Genomic DNA, 21,193 nt, shown 5'->3' with positions numbered 1-21,193 from the left:
ACTGTTTGCTAATATGAGAACAGCATTCATCCATCCATCATCCAATCCTACACTGCTCCATGAGAAGTGTAGGAGCCTCAGGCTAGGCATTTGGTCCTGACATTTAAGATGAGTGACCAGCCTCACTCATCCCTGAGTGGCATTACATGAGCAACCAACCCCAACCACCCCTTTGATACAAATCTGTACCGGATCAATCCGACTGGAGTGCAATAATTACCCACTAAACCACCAGGTGCCAAAATTTGGTTATATGGTTACCACCCAGCATAGTAAATGGTTTCCTGGTCTACAGGAAATCATTTGGCTTGTCACTCAGTGTAGAGTTACCCACAGGCAGAAGGAAGAGGAAAGAATGAGGAAAAGAAAGACAGAAGAGAGAGTGTAAAGTCACCCGTAGGCAGAAGGACAAGGAAAGAATGAAGGAAAGAAAGACAGATGATGATGGAAGGAAAGAAGGATGGAGGAGAGGAAAGGGCAGACACCCGACACCAGCACTACATTGAGTGAGTGGATGGTGACCGCCCCCACCTACCTCAAAGAACAGCATTCACATATATAAATGAAGACATGTTGAGAAAGATATTAGCATCATTCATCAGACTAACCCTGCAGTTTGCATCAGTAGTCTGAAATCCTGATCTAAAAAAAAAATAAATAAATAAATAAATAAATAAATAAATAAAAAGTACAAAGGGCAGCTACAAGATGGGTACCAAGCTTAAAGATCTAAACTACGACAAATGGCTAGAAAAATTAAATCTACCAACACTACAGGAGAGAAGGAAAAGAGGAGACATGATTATGCTATATAAATGCATCTCACAGAAAGAGAAAATAGCCATAAATGAATATGTAACCTATGGGAAAGCATCAGCAAGAGGACACAGCAAAAAACTAAATAAAAAGAAAGGCAATAAAGACACAAGGAAATTTAGTTTCCTAAACAGGGCAGTTGATCATTGGAATGCACTGCCAAATGAAAAAGTGTGTGCCAAAACTATTCATAAATTTAAGGATATGTATTATAAGAATGGTTTAACACACAGGACAGTATGAGCTTCAATCATTCCTGTAAAGCTACAATTAGGTCAGAACAATTAGGTAAGGTAAGAACAAACACACACACGGGTCGACGACAGAGACGGACCTCTTCCAGGATCGTGGGGAAATAATCGCTGAATCACCGACGACAGGAAGCTGAGCCTAATTGTGACTGTGTTAATAAGTGCGTGATTGGTGGTCTCGTCGGACAGTAATAAAAAAAAAAAGTGGTTTCGGTCATAAAAGGGACAAGATAAAGTGAAAACAGAAAGTCTCCATATGGTTGAATCATGGAAGAAACGGACGGTGCATTGTTTAAAACCAGTGAGAAAGAATTTAAGGGCTTTTGTGAAGAGGATGTGGGAAAAGGAAGTATTAAGTTGAACCAGACAAGAATACCAGGTGTAGAGAAAACAGTGGAGAGGAATGACCAGGAGATAAAAAGGTATGGGCAGTAATTAAAGAGTTACAGGAATGGACCATAGAGCAGGAAGACGAGATCAAAAGTTTAAGGAGTACACTGGAAAAAATCTGTACACGTAGTGACGAACAAGAAAGGGAAGTTACTGAATTAAAAGTGAACAATGAATCAGCCTCGAATGAAATAAAACAGCTTAAGAGGGAGAATAAGAGGTTGGAAGAGGAAAGGGACATGATGAAAAGCAAACTAGATGAGTTTGAGTCCAAATCAAGAATACAGGAAGAGCACATTAAAGAAATCAAGGAGCAACATAAGGGGTGGAAGAAAATTCAGGAAGAGGGAAATGTAAATTTGAGAGATATTATAGACCAACAAAGCAAGGAAAAAGTGGAGAGGTAAGTGGTTAGGGTGTTGAGAAGCAGAGAATCTTTAGTTAGAGATGTAGCAGATAAGAAAAAATGTATAATAATTTCAGGAGTTAAAGAAAAACGTATTACAATAAGATCAGACAGAGAAAGAGAAGAACTGAGTAAAGTTAAAGAAATAATATCAATAGTCATGGAGGAAAACAACGAAGCTCAAGAAGAGATTGAAGAGGTATTAAGATTGGGAAAGTTCGAGGAAGGAGGAGCAAGGCCATTAAAGGTAAAGTTTAAGTCCCAAGCAACAGTTAACGAAATTATCAGTAGAACATGGAAACTATTGGACAAGGAAGGGTTTAAAAATGTTTAGATAAGGGGAGATGCAAATGAGGAAGAAAGAGCTAAAATAAAGGACTTAGTAAAAGAAGCAAAGGTAAAAAACGAACAGAGAACGGAGAAAGAGAAGACAGTGTTTTATTGGAGAGTCATAGATCAGAAGTTAACGAAGTGGTACCGGCGGAGAGAAGGAGAAAAGAGGGTATAGAAAACATCAAAAACCATTGGAAGGTGGCATATACTAATGTTGATGGTTTAATATCAGCAAGGTTTGAAATCAATGATTTTTTGAGGATACATGAACCTGACGTTATGTGCTTTGTAGAGACCAATTTAAGAGAAGATATTGATGTTCATCTGGGAGATGGTAAATACAAACTGTGGAGAAGAGACAGAAGAGAAAAAACAGGAGGAGGAGTGATGATAGCAGTGAAGAACAGCATAAATGTAGATACCGTGGAAATGGGAGAAGGCTGGGCCGAAGTGATAAATATGAAATTAGAAACTGGAGAGAATAACAGGCGAGATATGGCAGTAGTGTATGTTCCCCCTAAGACAAGAGCATGGAATGATGATGAATACCAGGAAATCCAGTCAGACATGGCATGTTATTTACAGAAACTGATTGAGAAAAGCAACAGTATAATTTTAATGGGTGACTTCAATTGTAAAGGGGTGAACTAGGAGGAATGGGACTCAGGAGGCAGCGAGGATTTGTGGGGCACTATATTATTAAATATAGCAATGAACAATGTGATAACGCAATGGGTCAAAGAAGAGACAAGGATCCGAGGTGAGGACACACCACCAAGACTGGATTTACTGTTTACCAAAGAACCCGATGTAATAGAATCCTTGAAATATCAGTGTCCTACTGGAAAAAGTGATCATGTGGTCACTGAGTTCCAGACGATAACAGGGAACGTGGAGCCATGAGACGAGCTTTATAGGCAGGGAAGGTACAACTTTGGAAAAGTAAACTTTACAGGATTGAGAACATTTTTTGAAAATGCAGATTGGAGAAAATTCAGAGAAACAACAGAGATACAAACGAAGTGGGATATTTTTCTAGAACTGTATAATTCGGGAGTGGGAATAATTTGTGCCAAGAGTAAAGGGGAAAGAAAACGGGAAAAAAGAGTGCTTTAATAAAAGGTGTATGATAGCAAAAAAAGAGAGAGACACGGCGTGGAACAATTAGAGAAAGAGAGGTAACAACAGAACAAAGGAAGACTATAAAAGAACTAGAAATGAATACACAACAATACGCAGAGAAGCAGAAAGGAATTTTGAATAAGGTATAATAGACAAATGTAAGGATGAACTATCTATCTATCTATCTATCTATTGCCAGACGCCTCAATCCCGTTTGGGGTGGCCACAAACAAATCGCCTCCAAGTCGCCCTGTCCCCCGCCATTTCACTCCCCTGCTCCCAACTCACACCCCCCTCTCTCATATACCTCTCCACCCCATCTCTCCATCTCATCCTCGGCCTCCCCCTCCCTCTTTCCCCCTCCACCTCACTCACATACACTCTCTTCGTCAGTCTTTGACCCTCCATCCTCTCCACATGGCCAAACCACCTCAGTGTGTTCCTCATAACACTTCCTATCACATCCACATCAACACCACAACGCTCCTTTATATCCTCATTCGTCAGCCTGTCTCTCCATGTGACTCCACAGGCTCCTCTTAAATAACTCATTTCCACGGCTCTCACTCTTGACTTGTGTCCTTCCAACAACGTCCAAGCTTCACTTCCGTACGTTAGAGTTGGTATCACAATACTGTCATGTAGTAACTTTTTCACTTCCATGCTCACTTCCCTGTTTCTTATCACTGCTTTCAAAGAACCAGCAACCTTTCTTCCCTGCTGTACCCTTTCAAGCACTTCACCCTCCAAACCTCCATCCTTACTCATCACACTACCCAAGTACTTAAACGTACTCACATTTTCCAATTCCTCACCATCCAACCTCGCTGTACATTCACTGACTTCACCTCTCTCAAAGACCATCACTTTACTCTTCCCTACATTAACCTTTAGATTCCGTTTCTTACACACTCTCTCAAACTCATCCACCAAGCCTTGCAGCTCCCCTTCGTCTTCACTCAACAACACGGTATCATCTGCAAACAACAGTACAGGGAGTTTCCAAACACTATCCTCTCTCACCAGGGCCACTCCAACATCCACTACCCTACCTTGTACCTCTTTTATTACCCCATCCATGTACAGATTGAACAACCATGGAGACAGGACACATCCCTGTTTCAACCCAACTTTCAAAGAGAAAAATTCACTTAGTTCACCATCCACACGCACTGCAGCCTTCGCACCATCGTACATACTCTTCACAGCATTCAACAACTTCCCATCTATTCCATGTATTCTTAACACTTTCCACAATCCTAGTCTATCCACCCTGTCATATGCTTTCTCCAAATCCATGAAAGCCGCATACAACTTCTTTCCCTTCTCTAGAAACTTATCCACTAAAGATCTGAGAATGAATATCTGATCTACACAACCTCTTCCCTTCCTAAAGCCTCCCTGTTCTTCTCCAACTAATTTCTCTGTTCTTTCTCTAACTCTGTCAATAAGTATCCTACCATATACTTTTCCTATTATACTAAGAAGACAAATGCCCCTATGATTACCACACACTTCTTTTTCCCCTTTTCCTTTGTACAAGGGAATAATTATACCTGACTTCCAATCCTCCGGGACTCTACCTTCCTCCCAGGCCAATCTGCACATCTTCCACATCCATTCTACTACTATCTCTCCCCCATGCTTCAGCATTTCACCACACACTCCATCAATTCCTGGGGCTTTCCCTGATTTAACTTTCTTCATTGCTTCCACAACTTCTATCCTACTGATTTCTTCCTGTCTTCTCACCTCCCTCCTTCTTCCAGCCATTCCCCAGTCACTTATACTCGCATTACTTCCATCCTCCACGTTCAACAATTCCTTAAAGTGTTCTCTCCATCTGCTCACTTTTTCTCCCTTCTCCACTAGTAATCTACCATTTTTATCTTTCACTCCCCTGCTAACTCCACTTCCACCCTGTCTTACTCTTTTCACCTCTTTCCAGAACATTTTCTTACAGTCCCTCCACTTTACACTCAAATTCCTTCCAAATTCCTCATCCACTCTCTTCTTACTCTCTCTTACTAATCTTTTCACCTCTCTCTTTCTTTCTACATATAACTCTCTCTTCCGCCTCTCAACTTCTTCCACGCCCCTATTTCTCATCCATTCATTGTATGCTTTCTTCTTTTGTGCCACAGCCCGTTTCACCTCTTCAGTCCACCACGCTGTTCCTTGCACCCCCCTCCGTCTTCTCTTCCTTCCACACACCACATCACATGCTGCACATATTTCTTCTGTAAATATTCTACACACACCTTCCACGTCCCCATCTGCTCCAACTCATATTTACCCAATCGTTAATGGCAAACTGAAACAAAAGGAAGGAATCACCAAACTGAAAGTAGAAGGAGAGGTCTATAAGGATGCGGCAATGCAAGCAAAAATAATGAACAAACGTTTCCAGTCCGTTTTCACTAATGAAAAGGAGTTTGTGGAAGCGGAGGTAGTGACTAGAAATGTAGTGATAAAAGATATAAAAGTGGAAGTACAGCAAGTGTATAAACTACTAGGAACACAAAATGTAAGGAAAGCCCCAGGACCAGATGGAATCTCTAATTGGGTACTGAAGGAATGCAGAGAACAACTGGCAGATAAGATTCACAGTTTAATTGTGTGTTCTCTGGAAGAGGGGAAAGTGCCTCAAGAATGGAAGATGGCAAATGTGGTACCAATTTATAAGGGAGGAAACAAGGAAGAACCCCTGAATTATAGACCAGTGTCCCTAACCAGCATGGTCACAAAATTGTGTGAAAGAGTTCTGAAAGATAGATGGATAAAATATTTGGAAGAGATGAATATTTTGGCTGATAGTCAGTTTGGATTTAGAAGTGGAATGTCATGTGTTTCCAACTTGTTGAGTTTTTACTCAAGAGAGACTGACGTGCTTCAGGAAAGAGAAGGTTGGGTGGATTGTGTGTATTTAGATTTGGAGAAGGACTTTGACACGGTACCCCATAAGAGACTAATGTGGAAACTGGAGCATATAGGAGAACTGAAGGGGAACCTCCTAGAATGGATGAGAGACTTTTGAGAGAAAGACAAATTAGGACAGTAATAAAGGATAAGATGTCTGGATGGAGGGAAGTAACAAGTGGAGTCCCACAGGGCTCGGTGTTGGCGCCAGTAATGTTCCTGATTTACGTAAATGATATGGTCGCTGGAGTGAACAGTTATGCAAGTCTGTTTGCTGATAATGCAATGATCATGAGGAAGGTAGAGGTTGAGGAGGATTGTAAAATGCTGCAGGAGGATCTGGATAGGATACACGAATGAAGCAGGATGTGGGAAATGAAATTCAATGCCAAGAAATGTAAAATATTGGAAATGGGCAAAAGTACCAGGAGGCCATCATTGAATTATTTGATGGGTAATGAACCAATCACAAAAGCGGAAGAAGAGAAAGATTTGGGAGTGCTGGTCCAGGACAGTTTGTCACCTGAAAAACACATTAACAAAACAGTTAGAGAGACGTATAAACTCCTGACTAGTATAAGAGTAGCTTTTCATTCTATGGATGAGGAGATGATGAAAAAATTGATAGTGGCCATGATTCGCCCCAGGTTGGAATATGCAGCAGTAGTGTGGTCCCCACACAAAAAGAAAGATATAAACAAGATTGAAAGAATACAAAGAACAGCAACCAAGATGGTCCCCAGTCAAGCAGATCTGTCGTACAGAGAGAGGCTGGAAAAGCTGAATTTGCCTTCCTTAGAAGAAAGGAGAAAGAGAGGCGACATGATTGCAGTGTTCAGGACCATGATAGGAGTAGATAAAATTGACAAAGAAGATCTGCTTTTATGGGATAAGAGAGTAACAAGAGGACACGGGATGAAACTGAGGAAGCCAAGATGCTTGAAGGATATCAAGAAATATAATTTTCCTTATAGATGTATAGACCTGTGGAATAACCTGGACAAAGAGATCGTCCAGTCTAAAAAATTTAACGAGTTTATGGACAAAGAGATCGTCCAGTCTAAAAAATTTAACGAGTTTAAAGCTAAACAGACAGGACCCCACGAGTGTACCTCATTTCCTGTATATCACAATTAGGTAAATACAATTACGTAAATACACACACACACACACACACACACACACACACACATGAACGAACAGCCGTAGAGAGCAGACGTCCCAGCCATCGCTCCTAACCTTAAGTAGTTTCAGGAATTTTGTCTGTCCTGTCTCCTAAGGTCTTGCCTTAAATTTAAAATAATGAAAGTTAATAGACTACCAAAAAAGTAAAGATTTAATGGATAGAGTATACATGAATGTTTGTAGTATTATTCGGTAACAGCTGTTTTGGTACTTTAACCAACATCAAACATGGCCGAAAATGTAAACAATGAGGGACTCGAATTTCAAGGATTTGATACAAATACCAATGTCATGGACCTGGTTAAAACATTAATTATGAGGATTAGTGAACTTGAAAAGAAAGCAGAGAATCTAGTGATAAAGGATGTGTCTGAAAATACGGATACTACCATACAGAGTCTGATGCAATCCAATGAAACAGCGAATGAAGAGATTAGAAATTTGAAGCGGGAAAATGTTGAATTGAGGAGGAAACTAGAAGAGAGTACTAATAAAACGGAGAAGGTGAGTAATGTATTAGAAGAGCATAAGGCAAAGTGGGCACACGTAGAAGAAGAACAGAAAGAAGTGGTCAACTTAAGAGAGATCATCCAGGAAGAAAGGGAAATGAACAAGAAAAAAATGGAAGAAAATGTAGTGAAAATACTGAAGAAAAAAGAGAAAATAGTGAGAGAAACTGTAGAAAGGAACAGATGTGTAGTAATATTTAGAAACAGGAAAGAGGAAGAAAAGGTTAGGTTCGTAAGACTCGAGACAGACACGAACCTGGTGAGAAGTATATTAGGCAAAATTGACCCCGAAGGAGACAAGTGGGTAAAAGAAATTGAGGAAGTAAGGAGGATAGGGCCTTATAAGAAAGGGGAAACAAGACCAATGAGAGTCAAGTTTACGTCAGAAAGTGTAATAAATGAGATACTTAAAGTGACTTGGAAATTAAGCAAAGAAGAGGGGATGGAAAACATTATAATAAGAAAAGATTAAATGAAGAAGAAAGAGAAGTTTTAAAATCATTAAAGGAAGAAGTAAAGGGAAAAAATGATAAGAGGACAGAGAAAGAATGTAATACTTTTTTTTGGAGAGTATTGGATACGAAAGTAAGGAAGTGGTATTTAAGGAAATAGAAGTGAAAGAAACTAAAGGGGATGGCTGTGAAAGATCAGAAGTTGAGGAAGTGGTACGGATACAGAGTAGGAGAGAAGAGGGTATTAAAAACGTAAAAAATAATTTGAAGGTGATATATACTAATGTTGATGGTTTCATATCGACAAGGATCGAAATTAATGATTTCTTAAGAGAACATGAACCTGATGTCATGTGCTTTGTAGAGACCAAATAAAGAGAAGATATTGATGTTCATTTGGGAGATGGTAAATACAAACTGTGGAGAAAAGATAGGAAAGAAAAAAAGGGAGGAGGAGTGATGATAGCAGTGAAGAACAACATAAATGTAGATACTGTGGAAATGGGAGAAGGCAGGGCTGAAGTGATATATATGAAATTAGAAACTGGAGAGAATGTCAAGAGAGATATGGAGGTAGTGTATGTTCCCCCAAAGACGAGAGCATGGAAGGATGACAAATACCATGAGATGTTGTCAGATATGGCTAGCTATTTGCAAAAAATAATTGAGAAAAGCAATAATATAATTTTAGTGGGTGACTTTAACTGTAAAGAGGTGAACTGGGAGGAATGGTACTAGGGAGGTGGCGAGGATTCATGGGCCACTATGTTATTAAATATAATAATGAATAATGTGATGACGCAATGGGTCAAAGAATAGACACGGCTTCGAGGTGAGGACACACCAGCAAATTTAGATTTACTGTTCACCAAAGAACCCGATGTAATAGAATCATTGGAATATCGCTGTCCTTTAGGAAAAAGTGATCATGTGGTCATTGAGTTCCAGATGTTAATAGGGAACGTCGAGCCACGAGACGAGCTTCATACACAGGGAAGATACAACTTTGGGAAAGCAAATTTTACAGGATTGGGAAACTTTTTTGAAAATGCAGATTGGAGAACATTCAGAGAAACAAAAGAGATACAGAGGAAGTGGGATATCTTTCTAGACCTCTACAATTTGGGAGTGGAAAAATTTGTACCAAGAGTAAGAGGGAAAGAAAACAGGAAAAAGGAGTGGTTTAATAGAAGGTGTATGATAGCAAAAAAAGAGAGAGATAAGGCGTGGAACAATTGGAGAAAGAGAGGTAACAACAGAACAAAGGAAGAATATAAAAGAACAAGAAATGAATACACAAGAATGCATAGAGAAGAAGAAAGGAATTTTGAAAAAGGTATAATAGACAAATGCAAGGATGAACCCAAACTGTTTTATAGATTTGTTAATGGCAAACTGAAACAAAAGGAAGGAATCACCAAACTGAAAGTAGAAGGAGAGGTCTTTAAGGATGCGGCAATGCAAGCAGAAATAATGAACAAACATTTCCAGTCAGTTTTCACTAAAGAAAAGGAGCTTGTGGAAGGGGAGGGAGTGATTAGAAATGTTCCGGTGATAAAAGATATAAAACTGGAGGTACACGAAGTGTATAAATTACTGGAAACTCAAGATGTAAGGAAAGCCCCAGGACCTGATGGAATTTCTAATTGGGTACTGAAGGAATGAAGAGAACAACTGGCGGATAAAATTCACAGTTTAATCGTATGCTCACTGGAAGAGGGGAAAGTGCCACAAGAATTGAAGAGGGCAAATGTGGTACCAATTTACAAGGGAGGAAACAGGGAAGAACCCCTGAATTATAGACCAGAGTCTCTAACCAGCATGGTCGCAAAATTGTGTGAGAGAATCCTGAAAGACAGATGGATAAAATATCTGGAAGAGATGAATATTTTGGCTGAATGTCAGTTTGGATTCAGAAGTGGAAGGTCATGTGTTTCTAACTTGTTGAGCTTTTACTCAAGAGCGATTGACGTGGTACAGGAGAGAGATGGTTGGGTGGATTGTGTGTACTTAGACTTAGAGAAGGCCTTTGACAAGGTACCTCATAAAAGACTAATGTGGAAACTAGAATATATAGGAGGACTGAAGAGGAAACTTCTGGAATGGATGAGAGACTTTTTGAGAGACAGACAAATAAGGACAGTAATAAAGGATAGGATGTCTGGATGGAGGGAAGTAACAAGTGGAGTCCCTCAAGGCTCGGTGTTGGCGCCAGTAATGTTCCTGATTTACGGAAATGATATGGTAGATGGAGTGAACAGTTATGCAAGTCTGTTTGCTGATGATGTAAAGATCTTGAGGAAGGTAGAGGTTGAGGAGGATTGTAAAATACTACAGGAGGATTTGGATAGGATACACAATAGGAGCCAGACATGGGAAATGAAATTTAATGTAAAGAAATGTAAAATATTGGAAATGGGGAAAAGTACCAGGAGGCCATCACTGAATTATTTGTTGGGTAATGAATTAATCACAAAAAGGAGAGAAGAGAAAGATTTGGGAGTGCTGGTCCAAGATAGTTTGTCACCAGAAAAGCACATTAACAAGATAGTTGGAGAGACTTATAAACTCTTGACTAATATAAGAGTAGCATTTCATTATATGGATGAGGAAATGATGAAAAAATTGATAGTGGCCATGATCCGCCCCAGGTTAGAATATGCGGCGGTAGTGTGGTCCCCACACAAAAAGAAAGATATAAACAAGATTGAGAGAATACAAAGAACAGCAACCAAGATGGTCCCCAGTCTGACAGACCTGTCATACAGAGAGAGGCTGGAAAAACTGGATTTGCCTTCCTTAGAGGAAAGGAGAAAGAGGGGAGACATGATTGCAGTGTTCAGGACCATGGTGGGAGTGGATAAAATTGACAAAGAAGATCTGTTTGTATGGAATAAGAGAGCAACAAGAGGACACGGAATGAAATTGAAAAAGTCAAGCTGCTTGAAGGATATCAAGAAATATAGTTTTCCTTACAGTAGTATAGACTTATGGAATAGCCTGGACAAAGAGACTGTCCAGTCTAAAAACTTAAAGGAGTTTAAAGCTAAATTTGACTTATTCAGAAACAGCGACGGAAACCATCCATCCATTGCCAGATGCCATGTATCCCAAATGGGGTGGCCAACGGCTTTGAGTTAATTGTTTTACAGGGAGGGGCACTAATCCTCCACCAACCCCATTTGACACGTAGGGATGCCAACAGCATCTGGTGTTCCCAGGAGGTCACCCATCCAAGTACTAACCAGACCCAACGTTGCTTAACTTCGCTGATCGGACGGGAAGCGGTGTACTCAACGTGGTATGGCCGAGCATAGTACATTCCGTGTATATCGCAATTAGGTATATTAGGTAAATATTTAAATATTTGGAACGACTTAGACAAAGAGGTGGTGCATGAGAAAAATATTCATGTGTGTAAAGGTAGACTTGATAAATGTGGATATGGAGACAGGACAACACGAGCATTGCTCAATTCCTGTATACTACAAATAGGTAAATACAAATAGGTAAATACACACACACACACACACACACACACACACACACACACACACACACACCGCTCGCTGGTGCAGTGGTAACGTTCTCGCTTGCCGTCTGGTAGACGGGAGTTCGCGCCTCACTCAGGTTGCGAAAAGTTTCACTGACGAAGTGGGTGGTTACTGTCCCCCTTGAGCAAGGGGACGGGTGTGTGCGTGTGTGAAGGTCACAGCCTTGCCCTTAGATCGGACTATATGAGCTCTCAGCTCCCTTCCGGGAGGGTAAAAGCTGACGATCACGACCATCAGGTGATCCTGACCGACCCGGTGAATTACACACACACACACACACACACACACACACACACACACACAGTTTTGCAACATGGGACACAGCACACATGTGTCACTGCGCTCTGCACTCTGCTCAGCTGCATAAATACCTGAGTGTATTTATAAATAAGTCAAGCTTGGTACTAAGCTAAATTACAGATGACTGTAGATCAAGTAGAAGTGAAGAAGTGCTGTCCAAAGAAAGTACAATATATCAAATAGTCAGAGACCAAAGGAATTTGCTGCGTTAGCAGACAACAGGCGCTGCATCGGGTAAACAGACTATCTATCTATCTATCTATCTATTGCCAGACGCCTCAATCCCGTTTGGGGTGGCCACAAACAAATCGCCTCCAAGTCGTCCTGTCCCCCACCACACACCTCTCTCATATACCTCTCCACCCCATCCCTCCATCTCATCCTCGGCCTCCCCCTCCCTCTTCCCCCCTCCACCTCACTCACATACACTCTCTTCGTCAGTCTTTCACCCTCCATCCTCTCCACATGGCCAAACCACCTCAATGTGTTCCTCATAACGCTTCCTAACACATCCACATCCACACCACAACGCTCCTTTATATCCTCATTCGTCAGCCTGTCTCTCCATGTGACTCCACAGGCTCCTCTTAAATAATTCATTTCCACTGCTCTCACTCTTGACTTGTGTCCCTCCAACAACGTCCAAGCTTCACTTCCGTACGTTAGAGTTGGTATCACAATACTGTCATGTAGTAATTTTTTCACTTCCATGCTCACTTCCCTGTTTCTTATCACTGCTTTCAAAGAACCAGCAACCTTTCTTCCCTGCTGTACCCTTTCAAGCACTTCACCCTCCAAACCTCCATCCTTACTCATCACACTACCCAAGTACTTAAACGTACTCTATCTATCTATCTATCTATAGCCCGACGCCCTAATCCCGCAAAGGGTGGCCGCAGACAAAACGCCTCCAAGTCACTCTGTCACCCACGATTTGACTCCCCTCCCCCCAACTCACCCCCCCCTCCCTCATATACCTCTCAACTCCATCCCTCCACCTCATCCTCGGTCTACCCCTCCTTCTCCCTCCCTCCACCTCACCTACATACACCCTCTTAGTCAGTCTTTCATTCTCCATTCTCTCCACATGTCCAAACCACCTCAGTGTATTTCTCCTAATCTTTTCAACCACATCCACATATACCCCACAACGTTCCTTCACTTCTTCATTCGTCAACCTGTCCCTCCACGTCACTCCACATGCTCCTCTCAAGTAACTCATTTCCACTGCTCTCACTCTTGACTTGTTCCCCTCTTGCAAGGTCCACGCCTCGCTTCCATACGTCAGGGTAGGGATCACAATACCATCATGCAGTGACTTCTTAACTTCCATACTCACCTCCCTATTTCTCATCACTGCTTTCAGTGTACCAACAACCTTTCTTCCCTGCTGTACCCTTTCATGTACTTCATCCCCCAAAGTTCCATCCTTACTCATCACACTACCCAAGTACTTGAATGCACTCACAATCTCCATATCCTCACCATCCAACCTCACTGCACACTCTGTGACTTCATTCCTCTCAAACACCATAACTTTACTTTTGTTTACATTAACTTTCAGCTTCCTCCTCCTACACACTGTCCCAAATTCATTCACCAAACCTTGCAACTCCCATTCATCTTCACTCAACAATACTGTATCATCAGCAAACAGCAACACCGGAAGCTTCCAAATCTCACCCTCATTCATTAGGGCCACCCCCACATCCACTGCCCTACCTTGCACCTCCTTTACAACCCCATCCATATATATATTAAACAGCCATGGAGACATCACACACCCCTGTTTCAGTCCCACATTGAGATCAAAGAACTCACTCAGCTCACCATCCACTCGCACCGTAGCCCTAGCTCCCTCGTACATACTCTTCACAGCACTCAACAATTTCCCCTCCACTCCATATATTCTTAATACCTTCCACATACCTTGCCTATCTATTCTGTCATAAGCTTTCTCCAAGTCCATGAAGGCAGCATACACTTTCTTTTTCCTTCTCTAGATACTTCTCCATTTTCCAATTCCTCACCATCCAACCTCGCTGTACATTCACTGACTTCACCTCTCTCAAAGACCATCACTTTACTCTTCCCTACATTCACCTTTAGATTCCGTTTCTTACACACTCTCCCAAACTCATCCACCAAGCCTTGCAGCTCCCCTTTGTCTTCACTCAACAACACAGTATCATCTGCAAACAACAGTACAGGGAGTTTCCAAACACTATCCTCTCTCACTAGTGCCACTCCAACATCCACTACCCTACCTTGTACCTCTTTTATTACCCCATCCATGTACAGATTGAACAACCATGGAGACATGACACATCCCTGTTTCAACCCAACTTTCAAAGAGAAAAATTCACTTAGTTCACCATCCACATGCACTGCAGCCTTCGCACCATCGTACATACTCTTCATAGCATTCAACAACTTCCCATCTACTCCATATATTCTTAACACTTTCCACAATCCTTGTCTATCCAGACTAGCCCCAGGTAAATTCCAACACTGACAAAACGGAGATTCTAAACTGTAAGTAAAACTGGTGGAATTGGGTAGATTTAACAAATTCGCAGTGAAAGTGAATAAACTGGAGGAAACTTTCAAACTAGAATTGGATGAAATAAGAAAGGAACTGTACCAACAAAAGGAAAAAAAAACAATGATGAACTGGTAAAGCAATTAAACAGAAAAGATGCAACAATAGGTCAGCTACAAGCTGAGGTGGACATTGTAAGGAAGAAAATGAACGAAATGGGAAACACAGTAGTCACCCGTGAAAGTTTTGAAGAAGTACAATAATGATAACAACATAATTAGGCAAGCAGGCAATCTGATACAACACAGCAAAGACATTGATGAGAAGATAACTCACAAATAAAATGATGATAAACCATGCAGAGGAAGTACAAAATACTTGGGCATAAGTAGTCAAAACAAGTCAAGATCTAAAAAAAACAAGGCTGAAGCAAAAGACATGACAAGAAAGGTGAATGGCATCATAAGGAAGAACCCAAGGCTGATAAAGGAAACAGCTGGGATTAACAAATCTAAAGTCAGCACTAGGAAAGATGAAGAAGAAAAAAAGAATATAATCACTAGGGATAACAAGCAGATGGTAAATATAATGAACATATTGAAAGTAGTATCACAGGAAATCTGTGAGACAGATGTTGAAGAATCTAAGAGATTAGGGAAATATGAGAGAAACAAGTCAAGGCCCTGAGAGTAACCTTCGAAAGTGTGAACAAAGTAGAAGAGAATTAAAAAATGAAAACAAACTTAAGGAATCAGAGGAGTACTATGAGGTGTGGATAAAAAGGTGCCTAACTCAAGAGGAATGGGGATTACTAAAGAAAAAGAAGGAAGATACAAAAACAAAGAAAGATGCAAGATCAGATGAAGAGAGAAGTCAATTTTTTTTTTTTTTAAGTAGTAGGATTGCAAGTAAAAAAAAAAAATGGCACATAAACATCAGGTATGAAATAAAATCAAGAAGAAGACTCAACCAATATCAAATATGTGAACAATATGGCTAAGTGCTCAAATGTAGATGGAGGGGTATCCAAATTATTAGAGATAAAAGGCTATATCATAGAAAATGCCCCTCATATTGTCTAACAGAAACGAAATTAACCGCAAGGATATCAAATGACCCTTTAAATCTGGATGAGTACAATATTTGGCAGAGACAGCTATTTAAAACGAGGAGGAGGAGTTATCATATTGCAGAGAAAAGACTCCAAGTAAATGAGACAGAAACATATATACCCTCACAAGTAGAATTAGTTACAAGAGAGATTGGTACATCAGAAGGGATAATAATTGTGGCAAAGTTATATATGCCACCCATGACAAACAAATGGGATAGAGGTGAATAAGAAGACCTGGCAGAAAAGACAATTTAGAGTTTAAGAACCCTACTACACAGAATAGAGGAAAAATCTGAAAGAATTAACTAACAAGAGATTTTAACACAAATATAAATTGGAATACTCTAGATGTAATAAGCCATGAAAGTTGTTGGGATCAAAAGCTCTTGGATCTTATACAGGAATTTTTTCTAACACAACATGTAAAGGAGAACACCAGAAAAAGAGGACCAGAAGACCCCTCATTATTATATCTCATATTTAATACCCAAGAAAATGAAACTGATAATATAATTGGTCACCGCCCTGTTCGGAAAAAGCGACCATGCAGTTCTAGATTACAATTTCAAGATAGCATATGATATACTGTACTTAGAGGTAATGGAAATTACAAAAGGAGGCTAAACTACAAAATGGGCAACTATCGTGACCTAAAGAAGTACAGTACTTCAATGACATAGGTTGGGAAAAGGAGCTAAGATGACATGACATAAATATTATATATAAAAAATTCTGTGAATTCTACAAAACAGGAATCCATAATTATGTCCCACTGCAAAAAGACACAGAAATAAGGATAATGAACTGGTTTAATACTGATTGTAAAAATGCAAAAAAGAAAAGAGATTTGCTGTAGATCAGATACAGACAACATAAAGGTGAGAGAGCATATAACACCTACAAGCAGGCATCAATTGATTAAACAAGGATAAGGAGAGAAGCTCAAAGACAGTTTGAGGAAGACATTATAAGTAAAAGTACTGATCAGCCGAAGTTATTTTACAGTTACATACAAAGCAAAGCAAAAGTTAAAAATAAAATACAATACATCATGGATAAGAGGAAAATCTGTATCAAAGAAGAAGATATGTGTGACGTACTAAACAAAAATTTCCAGTCAGTTTTTACTAAAGAAAGCAGATTTGCTAGAGATGAAAACAAACAAGCATGCCCACACATATTAACAAATAAATGTATAACAAAATAAGAGGTACAAGAAGAGATGAGAAAATTAGACAGGGAAGCCAATGGTCCTGACGAGATTTCGTGTTGGGTAATAATAATAATAAAAATAATCCCTACGTGTCAAGTGGGGTTGGTGGAGGATTAGTGCCCCTCCCTGTAAAACAATTAACTCTAAGCCCTTGGCCACCCCATTTGGGATACATGGCATCTGGCAATGGATGGATGGATGGAATAACAAGAATAAGAATAATAAAAATAATAATAATAATAACAATAATAATAGTAATAATGTATTGCTGCTTTGGATGTCTGCCCTTTCCTCTCTTCTCTCCTTCCTTATCTGTCTTTCTGTCCTTCATTCTTTCCACTCTTTTCTGCATATGGGTGACTCTACACTGAGTAACAAGCCAAATGGTTTCCTGTGCACCAGGAAACAATTTACTGTACTGGGTGGTGACCATATAGCCAAATTATGGCACCTGGTGGTTTAGTGGGTAATTAAGGCGCTCCAGTCGGATTAAGCCAGTGTAGGTTTATGTCCATGGAGTGGTTGGGGTTTATTGCTCATGTAATGACACTCAGGGATGAGTGAGGCTTGTCACTCTTATCTTAAATGTCAGGACCAACTTGCCTAGCCCTGGGCTCCTACATTCCTCATGGGGCAACATAGGATTGGATGATGGATGGATGGATATGAATAATAATCTGGTCTTTTGTTTCTCAAAAGCACCACTTCTTTCATACGGAATTCATTAGCGCTTGACACACATATACATTATTTTTACAATTACAAGAATTGTGACATTTCTCATATGCAATACCAACTTCATCAGTAAAAAAAATATGGAAGTGGCAATAACTAAACCCTATAATCATCCGTCATAGTCCCTCTCTCCAGGTCACAGCATTTTGGAAAAAGAAAGGCTTTCAGCTGTCTCTTAAAGGATTTGACAGAAGAAAGTTGTCTCATGGAAAATGGCAATCTATTATATAATCTAGGGGCTCTATACACAAAAGAACAATCAGAGAGAAATGACTGGTGAATGGCTCCAGGCTCGTCAAGACGCAAGCAACCATCTTCACTATGGAACATCACACCTGGGCGTGCTGATGGGAGTTTTAGCAATTCAGCAAGATACTTTGGTTCACCAAACTTAAGAACCTTGAATATCATAAGACAGTTTAAATTCAATTCTAGTCTTTACAAGTAACCAATACAGCTCAATTAGGAACGGTGTAGTCGAGGTTCTTGGAGGGAGACCGAAGATCAGCAGTGCTGCCCTGTTCAACACAGACTGAACTTTTGTTAGCATATTATTTGGATGACCAATCCAAAGTGAATTACAATAATCAACAAGAGACATGACCACTGCATGGGCCAATGTTAAGAGGCAATGCCTATTCAGGAACTTTCTCACAGAGTACAGATTCTGACATGCAAGTTACATTTTCTGACAACTTGATTAATATGTTCTTTGTAATTTAACTTTTGAATTAAAACAAACATCCAGCTTGATCGAATCAAGCTGTGACACACCATTATCAGTGTCGTCATCCCTTCTGTTTCCTCTGATGATGATGATCTCAGTTATACCATCATTCAGCTTAAGTTTCCTCCTAGCCATCCAAATCTTAATATCAGACAACAGAGATTCAAGCTTAGTCTTAGTATCACTGATATCTGACATGTTGACTTAGAGCTGGGTGTCGTCAGCATAAAAATGATAGGACACATCGTGAGCATCGAGTAAAGACGATAAACTATTCGCATAGAGAGTAAACAGAACTGGACCCAAAACTGATCCTTGAGGGACTGTGAATAGAAGGGGAGCAGAATCAGAGCTAGCATCATCAACAACTATTCTCTGGGATCTGTCGGACAAATAAGACTTAAAAGAGCACTATCACGAATACCAAAAAAATACAGATCACCTATCAATAGTTTATGATCTACTGTATCAAAAGCTGCAGACAGATCCAACAGAGCTAGGAGAGAGGACATTCCACCACAGGTGTTTGCCACCATGTCACTATGAATTCTTGTTAATGCAGTTTTAGTTGAATGGTATTTTCTGTTTGCTGATTGAACAACAGGAACAACTCTGTTATGTTCCAGTAGTGGTAAGAGTTGATCAAGTATGGCACGCTCAATAATCTTGGATAAGAATGACAGGTTAGAGACAGGGCGATAATTTGTCATGCTTTCGACATCAAGGCCAGGTTTCTTGATTAGGGGCCTAAGCAAGGCACGTTTCTCAGACTGCACAAAATTACTTTCTAAGAAGCTTCCATTTATTATGTTGCAGACAAAGTCTGCTGCATGCTCATACACATCAGGGAGTTGCGACGAGTTACATGGATCGAGTGGGCAAAATGTTTTGTTAAGTTATCTGATGTAACATTTGATTTTATTTACATCCAGTGGATGAAATGTTGAAAGCAAATGACTCCCTGTGTGCAGTGGTTGGAAGTCAACTGAGTACACATCACTAGAAGAACGGTTGTCCAAAGCATTTATTATGCGAGATATCTTTGTTGTAAAAAATGAAACAAAATCAGAAGCCAATTGGGCATCAGATACAGAACTTGGTTTAACGGTTACATTCCTTTGACCAACCAAATTATTCACAATTGCAGACAGTTTTTTTCTGATCACCTATGTGGTAGGTGGTGGTGACCATCATCCACTCACTTGATGTAGTGCTGCCTACTTCTTCCTTAGCCTTTATCATTCTTTTTCTATGCCTGCCCTCCTCTCTCCCTATTTCTCCCATCTTTCCCGTCACTTCTTATTGCTTTTCTTTCCTTTACAGGTGGCTTTACATTGGGTGACAAGCCAAATGGTTTCCTGTAAGCAAAGAAACCATTTACAACGCTGGGTGGTAACCATATAACCAAACCATACGTGCTCCATACGTGTCAGCAAGTGGGTTGGTGGAGGGTTAGTGCCCCTCCCTGTAAAACAAATAACTCAAAGTCAAATGGTCACCCCTTATGGGATTATGGCATCTGGCAACAGATAGACAGATAGATAGATAGATGGACAGATAGATAGATAGACAGATAGATAGATAGGTAGACAACCACATGAATCAACTTTATTTTGATAATACCTTGCCTTCCGGGCTTTTACAGTGCGAACACCTGCTTTTCTCACACAAACATAGCGCAAATGAGTTCATTCTGTTCATTTCAAGTGCCACTCACGTTCTGCCTTTCCATGTTGTCTATGCAAAAAATTAAAGAATGGACCATACCACAGGAAAGTGCAAAAGACCTAAGCAATCCATTACATTTAATATTCAGAAAATCCTTAAGACAAGAAAAACTACCTGATATTTGGAAGAAAGCAAACATTGTTCCCCTTTTCAAGAAAGGAAACAGAAAAAAATCCACTTAACAACTGACCAGTATCACTGACCAGCGTCATAAACAAGATGTTAGAAAAACTGATATGAAGAATTTGGGCAAATCACCTAGAAAAACATAATATCATAAGAGAAAGACAATTTGGTTTTAGAAATGGAAAATCATGTGTTACTAACCTATCAAGTCACTATGATAGAGTTGCAGAAATAATACAGAAAAGATATGGCTGAGTAGAAAGCATATTTTTGGATTTCAAGAAGGCATTTGACAGAGTACCACATAAAAGACTTTTATGGAAACTGTACAATCAAGGAGGAATCCAAGGTAATCTGTATGAGTGGATGAAAGACTTTCTCAGTAAAATGGGAAATGAAAACAGTGCTAGGGGAAAATTATTCATCATGGAGAGAAATGACATGTGGAGTTCCACAGGGATAGATGCTGGCACCAATTATGTTTTTAGTATTGTATATACGTTTTGCTGTTGTTGTCATTGTGTTTTTTTTGTTCTCCTTTATCATGAGTAAACAACACCAGTGCCCTAGCTGCAGTAGGTCTGTAGCAAAAGGTGCACAAGCACTGAAGTGCGCCTACTGCAGCGAGTGGATTCATATAGCTTGTGAAAATTTGGATGCAGGCGACTATCCATTCATGAAGAGGAGCCACCAGCTGGGCTTTCGCTGGCTGTGTAGCCAGTGTGTTGCACCAGCAGACGAGGTCTTGGCTGGTGGAGGAAGTAGTACCAA

At 40.1% G+C, this 21,193-nt stretch overlaps 1 protein-coding gene and 1 non-coding gene across 2 annotated transcripts in view; both read right to left on the bottom strand.

Moving 5' to 3' along the window:
* The window catches only part of LOC145415010 (protein MON2 homolog), a 1,148,323-nt gene that overhangs the window by 635,908 nt on the left and 491,222 nt on the right, over positions 1 to 21,193 (bottom strand). The window lies entirely within an intron of this gene.
* Positions 11,578 to 11,698, bottom strand: LOC145415145 (5S ribosomal RNA). Its single transcript, XR_013900000.1, has one exon. It is a non-coding gene; the product is annotated as a 5S ribosomal RNA (ribosomal RNA).

This window comes from Coenobita brevimanus, chromosome 101 (assembly GCF_032717465.1).
Source record: "Coenobita brevimanus isolate Jiangsu-jjx chromosome 101, ASM3271746v2, whole genome shotgun sequence".
NCBI classification, from domain to species: domain Eukaryota; kingdom Metazoa; phylum Arthropoda; class Malacostraca; order Decapoda; family Coenobitidae; genus Coenobita; species Coenobita brevimanus.
The sequence above is the reverse complement of the archived record's forward strand: the minus strand, read 5'-3'. Positions and strand labels throughout refer to the sequence as shown.